This window comes from Mus caroli, chromosome X (assembly GCF_900094665.2).
Source record: "Mus caroli chromosome X, CAROLI_EIJ_v1.1, whole genome shotgun sequence".
In the NCBI taxonomy this organism is placed as follows: domain Eukaryota; kingdom Metazoa; phylum Chordata; class Mammalia; order Rodentia; family Muridae; genus Mus; species Mus caroli.
Window position 1 is genome coordinate 8,792,329 of NC_034589.1, and position 7,058 is coordinate 8,799,386.

Here is a 7,058-nt window from a genome sequence, read left to right on the forward strand (position 1 = left end):
AGGGAAATGGGGGAGAGGGGGGAGAGTATGGGGGACTTTTGGGATAGCATTGGAAATGTAATTGAGGAAAATATGTAATAAAATATATTAATAAAAAAAGAATGTTGAACATTTTTTCAGTTGCTTCTCAGCCATTTGGTGTTCATTTTTTAGCTTTGTACTCCATTTTTAATAGGGTTATTTGATTTTCTGGAGTACATCTTTTGAGTTCCTTATATACTTTTGATATTAGTCCCCTATTTGATTTAGGATTCTTAAAGATACTCTCCCAATCAGTTGGTGGCCTTTATGTCTTATTGACAGTGTCTTTTGCCTTACAGAAGCTTTGCAATTTTATGAGGTTCCATTTGTTGATTCTCAATCTTGCAGTTCTGTTCAGGCATATTTCCCCTGTTACCATATCTTCAAGGCTTTTCCCAACTTTCTCCTCTATAATCGTCAGTGTTTTTGGTCTTATGTGGAGTTCCTTTATCTACTTAGACTTGAGCTTAGTACAAAGAGATAAGAATGGATCAATTCACATTCTTCTACATGATAACTGCCAGTTGTGCCAAAACCATTTGTTGAAAATGCTGTCTTTTTTTTCCCACTGGATGGTTTTAGCTCCCTTGTCAAAGATCAAATGACCATCGTTATGTGGGTTCATTTTAGGGTCTTCAATTCTATTCCATTGGTCTACATGTCTGTCACTGTACCAGTACCATGCAGTTTTTTTCCCCCCCATAACTGCAGGTTAGGCCTGGTGATTCCACCAGAGGTTCTTTTTTCCTTGAGAATAATTTTTGCTATCCAATTTTTTTTTCTAGATGAATTTGTAAGTTGCCCTTTCTACTTTGGTGAAGAATTGAGTTGTAATTTTGATGGGGATTACACTGAATCTGTAGATTGCTTTCTGAAAGATAGCAATTTTCACTATATTGATCCTGCCAATCCATGAGCATGGGAGATCTTTCCATCTTCTGAAATATTCTTTGATTTCTTTCTTCAGAGACTTGAAGTTCTTTTCATACAGATCTTCCACTTCCTTAGAGTCACACCAAGGCATTTTATATTATATGTGACTATTGTGAAGGGTGTTATTTCCCTCATTTCTTTCTCAGTCTGTTTATTGTTTGTGTAGGGAAAGACAACTGATTTGTTTGAGTTAATTTTATATACAGCTAATTCACTAATGCTGTGTATCAGGTTTAGGTGTTATGTGGTGGAATTTTTATAGTCACTTATATATACTATCATATCATCTGCAAATAGTGATATTTTGACTTCTTCCTTTCCAATTTGTATCCCCTTGAACACATTTGTTGTCTAATTGCTTTGTCTAGGAATTCAAGTAGTGTACTTAATAGGTAGGGAGAGAGTATTCCTCCTTGTCTAGTTCCTGATTTTAGTGGGATTTCTTTCAGCTTCTCTCCATTTAGTTGGCTACAGGTTTGCTGTATATTGCTTTTATTATGTTTAGGTATGGGCCTTGAATTCCTGATCATTCCAAGACTTTTATAATGAACTGATGTTGGATTTTGTCACATGCTTTCTCAGCATCTAACAAGGTGATTATGTGGTTTTTGTCTTTGATTTTGTTTATATAGTGGAATACCTTGACGTATTTCCATATATTAAACCATCCCTGCATCCCTGGGATGAAGCCTACATGAGGACTGATCATTTTGATGTGTTCTTGGATTCGTTTTGTGAGAATTTTATTGAGTATTTTTTTCTTTGATATTCATAAGGGAAATTGATCTGAAGTTCTGTTTCTATGTTGGGTCTTTATGTGGTTTAAGTTTCAGTGTAATTGTGGCTTCATATAATGAATTGGGTAGAGTACCTTCTTTTTCTCTTTTATGAAATAGTTTGAGGGGAATTGGAATTAGGTCTTCTTTGAAGGCCTGATAGAACTCTGACTATTAATGACTGCTTCTATTCCTTTAGGGGAAATAGGACTGTTTAGATCATTAATTTGATCCTGATTTATCTTTTTTTTTTCCTTTGTTTTTTGAGACAGGGTTTTTCTGTGTAGCCCTGGCTGTCCTGGAACTCACTCTGTAGACCAGGCTGGCCTCTAACTCAGAAATCCACCTGCCTTTGCCTCCCAAGTGCTGGGATTAAAGGCTTGTGCCACCATGCTGATTTATCTTTGGTACCTGGTATCTGTCTAGAAATTTGCCCATTTCATTTATGTTTTCCACTTTTGTTTAGTATAGTCTTTTGTAGTAGGACCTGATGATGTTTTATATTTCCTTCAAGTTCTGTTGTTATGTCTCCCTTTTCATTTCTGATTTTGTTATTTAGGATGATGTCCCTGTGCCCTCTAGTTAGTCTGGCTAAGGGTTTATCTGTCTTGTTGATTTTCTCAAAGAACCAGCTCCTTGTTTGGTTGATTCTTTAAATAGTTTTTGTTGTTGTTGTTGTTGTTGTTGTTGTTGTTGTTGTTGTTGTTTCCTCTTGTAATACATTCACTATAGTAGTGACACAAGTGACAGGCCCCAAAAACCTGGACACAGTCCTGAGGCAAAAAGTTCACAGAAACTTAGTCTCTTGGATATCTGGCATTCCCATAGCTAGATTTACCCAGATTTGTTCCTGTGATAATGTGGAGGGTCTTGCATGCTTTCTTACAGTATGTTGCTGGATAAGAGTTAGAAATATCAGGGCAAGCTTGCCATATGCAAGAATTTACAATTATCTAGGAAGAAGTAAGCTTTTGGTCTAAGGAGGAACCAGAGGAGATACTTAGAAGTATAGATAGCTGAGTTACACCCATACACAGGAATTTACAATGGCCTATGAGGAAGGTGGACTATGCAATAGACTAGAATTAGAACTATGGCAAGTGCTTGAAGCCCTTGCCCCTAGCTTCTAAGATTAAGCTGACCTTAGGTAGGGCTGCTTTTATTAACATTGTTAACATTACTTTTATCCTAGTTTGTTCCTGTTACCTTTATGTAAGCATTCCTCTGTTTTGTGTAAAAGTCACTTATAAAACTGGTGCTCACTTTGAGACAAATTCCATTAAGATATCATACTCCCTTGTCTTCATGTCTGTTTATCACCCCCTTCTCACCAACGCTTTGTCCACCTGTCCGGAACCCTGGATTTCTTCCGTGGATTGAAGGAGGCCAACTGGGGCCAGCCTGCAGCACACTTGGTTGATTTTAGCCCTGAGTTTGATTATTTCCTGCTGTCTACTCCTGTTGGATGTATAAGTTTCCTTTTGTTCTAGAGCTTTTAGGTGTGCAGTCAAGCTGCTAGTGTGTTGTCTCTCTAGTTTCTTTTTGGCAGCACTCAGAGCTATGAGTTTTCCTCTTAGGACTGCTTTCATTGTGTCCCTTAAGTTTGGGTATATTGTGGCTTCATTTTCATTAAGCTCTAGAAAGTCTTTAATTACTTTCTTTATTTCTTCCTTGACCAAGGTATCATTGATTAGAGTGTTATTCAGCTTCCAAGTGAATGTTGGCTTTCTATTATTTATGCTGTTATTGAAGATCAGCCTTAGTCCGTGGTGATCTGATAGGATACATGAGATAATTTCAATATTTTTGTATCTGTTGAGTCCTGTTTTGTGATCAATTATATGGTAAATTTTGGAGAAGGTGCCATGAGGTGCTGAGAAGAAGGTATATCCATTTGTTTTAAGGTAAAATGTTCTGTAGATATCTCTTAAATCTGTATCTTTCATAAATTCTGTTTCCATGTGTCTCTGTTTAGTTTCTGTTTCCTGGATCTGTCCATTGATGAGAGAGGGGTGTTGAAGACTCCCACTATGATTGTGTGAGGTGGAATATGTGCTTTGAGCTTTACTNAAGTTTCTTTAATGAATGTGGATGCCTTTGCATTTGGAGCATATATATTCAGAATTGAGAGTTCATCTTGGAAAATTTTATCTTTGATGAATATGAAGTGCCCCTCCTTGTTTTTGTTTTTTTGTTTTTTGGGTTTTTTCTTTTGTTTGTTTGTTTTATTGGGTTTTTTGATAAGATTTGGTTGGAAGTCAATCTTATTCGATATTAGAATGGCTACTCCAGCTTGTTTCTTTGGAACATTTGCTTGGACAATTGTTTTCCAGCCTTGTACTCTGAGGTCATGTTGGTCTTTTTCCCTGAGGTGTGTTTCTTGTAAGCAGCAAAATGTTGGGTCCTGTTTGTGTATCCAGTGTTTTAGTCTATGTCTTTTTATTGGGGAATTGAGTCCATAGATATTAAGAAATATTATGGAAAAGTAATTGTTGCTTTCAGTTATTTTTGTTGTTAGAGTTGGGATTCTGTTCTTGTGGCTATTCTTTTAGGTTTGTTAAAAGATTAGTTTCTTGTTTTTTCTAGGGTGCATTTTCCCTCCCTGTGTTGGAGTTTTCCCTTTATTATCCTTTGAAGTGCTGGATTCATGGAAAGATATTATGTGAGTTTGATTTTTGTCATGGAATACTTTGGATTCTCCATTTATGGTAATTGAGAGTTTTGCTGGGAATAGTAGCCTGGGCTGGCATTTGTGTTCTCTTAGTGTCTGTATAACATCTGTCCAGGATCTTCTGGCTTTCATAGTCCCTAGTGAGAAGTCTGGTAGTATTCCAATAGGCCTGCCTTTATATTTGACTTGACCTTTTTCCTGTACTGCTTTTAATATTCTATCTTTATTTAGTGCATTTGTTGTTCTGATTATAATGTGTTGGAAAGAATTTCTTTTCTGGTCCAGTCTANTTGGAGTTCTGTAGGCTTCTTGTATGTTCATGGTCATCTCTTTATTTAGGTTAGGGAAATTTTCTTCTATAATTTTGTTGAAGATATTTACTGGCCCTTTTAGTTGAAATTCTTCATTCTCATCCACTCCTATTGTCCGTAGGTTTGGTCTTCTCATTGTGTCCTGTATTTCCTTTTTGTTTTGTGTTAGGATCCTCTTGCATTTTGTATTTTCTTTGTTGTATCCATGTTCTCTATGGAATCTTCTGTACCTGATCTCTTTCATCTCTTGTATTCTGTTGCTGATGCTTGCATCTATGATTTCTTATTACTTTCCTAGGGTTTCTATCTCCAGAGTTGTCTCCCTTTGGGCTTTTTTTTTTTTATTGTTTCTGCTTCTATTTTTATATCTTTGATGATTTTGTTCAATTCTATCACCTGTTTGTTTGTGTTTTCCTCTATTTCTTTAAGGGTTTTTTGTGTGTGTGTGTGTATGTGTGTGTGTGTTTCCTCTTTATGGAAGTCTACCTGTTTAGCAGTGTTCTCCTTTATTTCTTTAAGTAAGTTTTTAATGCCCTTCTTAAAATCCTCTACCAGCATCATGAGATATGATTTTAAATCCGAATCTTGCTTTTCAGGTGTGTGGGGTTATTCAGGACTCACTCTGGTGGGCATACTGGGTTCTAGTTATGCTGAGTGGTCTTGGTTTCTGTTAGTAATATTCTTATATTTGCCTTTTGCCATCTGATAATCTCTGGTGTTAGATATTCTTGGTGTCTCTGCCTAGATCTTTTTCCTCCTGTGATTCTGTTAGCCTCTGTCATCACTCCTGGGATATTTAACCCTCTCTTGAGTTTCAGTGGTCAAAGCACTCTCTTCAAGCAAGCTCTCCTCTTTTAGGGAAGGTGCCCAGAAATCTGGAGTTCATATCTACCTCCTGGTTCCTGGATCAGAGCCCCCCCTGGAAGCCAACTCGCCTTTGGCAAGGAAGGTGCTCAGAGGTCTGGGTCTTCTTTGCAAAGAAGTTAAAAATGGTATAAAACGAAGATAAAATGGTTTCTTAGTAATTTCTATGTGGGCCCATAACAAAATATGTTTTTACATGTTGAGTAAATCATCTTTTCTCAAGAAAGGATGTGGATTTCTGGCTATCTTGCTAAGTAGTAAGACATAGTACTTATTTACTTATTTCCTTCCTGAAACTTACCATTTGGATTCAATCTCCAGGGTTTATTAGGATTTTTGTTTTAATTGAATATATTAAGCATCAGAAGTCATTGGCTGTAACTCCAAATGGTCAGGGACTAATTGTTAATGTACAGACATGTTTTACTTTCTGTTTTTGGCCCTTTAGCTTCTACATTTCCCCTTTGATAGTTCAGCAAGGTTAAACCACTGAAAACTGATGAAAACATTTTTTTCTATTTCTGGAAATGTTTCATAGGTGAAAGAGGAGTATGATAAGACCCTGGTTGCTGTTACAGTTTGACAGGGATATTTCTGATAATTTCTATGGCCATAATTTCCACGGGCCATACAAGATGTTTAAAAAATGGACCAGCTAAAATCATTCAATGCCAATCATTGCTTAGATTATGTTTTTACTACAATAGAAGAGAGTGTGTTCTAGCCTCTGTTGCTGTTGCAACATAACTTGAAAACAAGCAACTTTAGTATTGGTGGGGGAGGGGGAGTGGGGTTGGGTCTATTTATTCCTCTTACAATTCCAGCTAATAATCTGTTTACTAGAGGAGGAAAATAACATTTGGAGCAACTACAATCAACTAGTCACATCATATCCATTGTCATGACCAGTGAGAAATAAATGTGCACAAGCTGGCTTGCTTGCATGCTGTTTCCTCCTCTCTTATACAGTTTTTTTAGATAAGCTCCTAGGGAGTGGTGGTAATTGCAGTTGGCTGAGTCTTCCCACATCAATTAACCAAAAAGACAATGCCCTGCAGACCTGCTCACAGGATGACTTGATCTAGAAAATTCCTCAGGCCTCTTTTCCTCTCTTCTTTCTTCTAGGTTGGACCAAGCTGACAGTTAAAAGTTTTCAAACACTGAGGGTGTGAAGGCAGGAATGCTTTACTACTTAAAGATTTTATTATTATTATTTTTAATATTTTTTTGTGTGTTCACGAATGTGCACATGTGAGTAAGGGTGCTCTAAAAAGTGAAAGACATTTTATCAGCAAGATTTGAAGGTACAGATGATTTTGAGCAATCCATTCAAGCAGTCAAATCATACTGGGGTCATTTGGGAGAGCAGTACATATATTTACCAGCTGAGACATCTTTCTAGCCTCAAGAATGCTTTCTTTAGAAACAAGGCTATATTGTAGAAAACATTGGAAAATGACAAAACTGACCACTTCAGTTTTA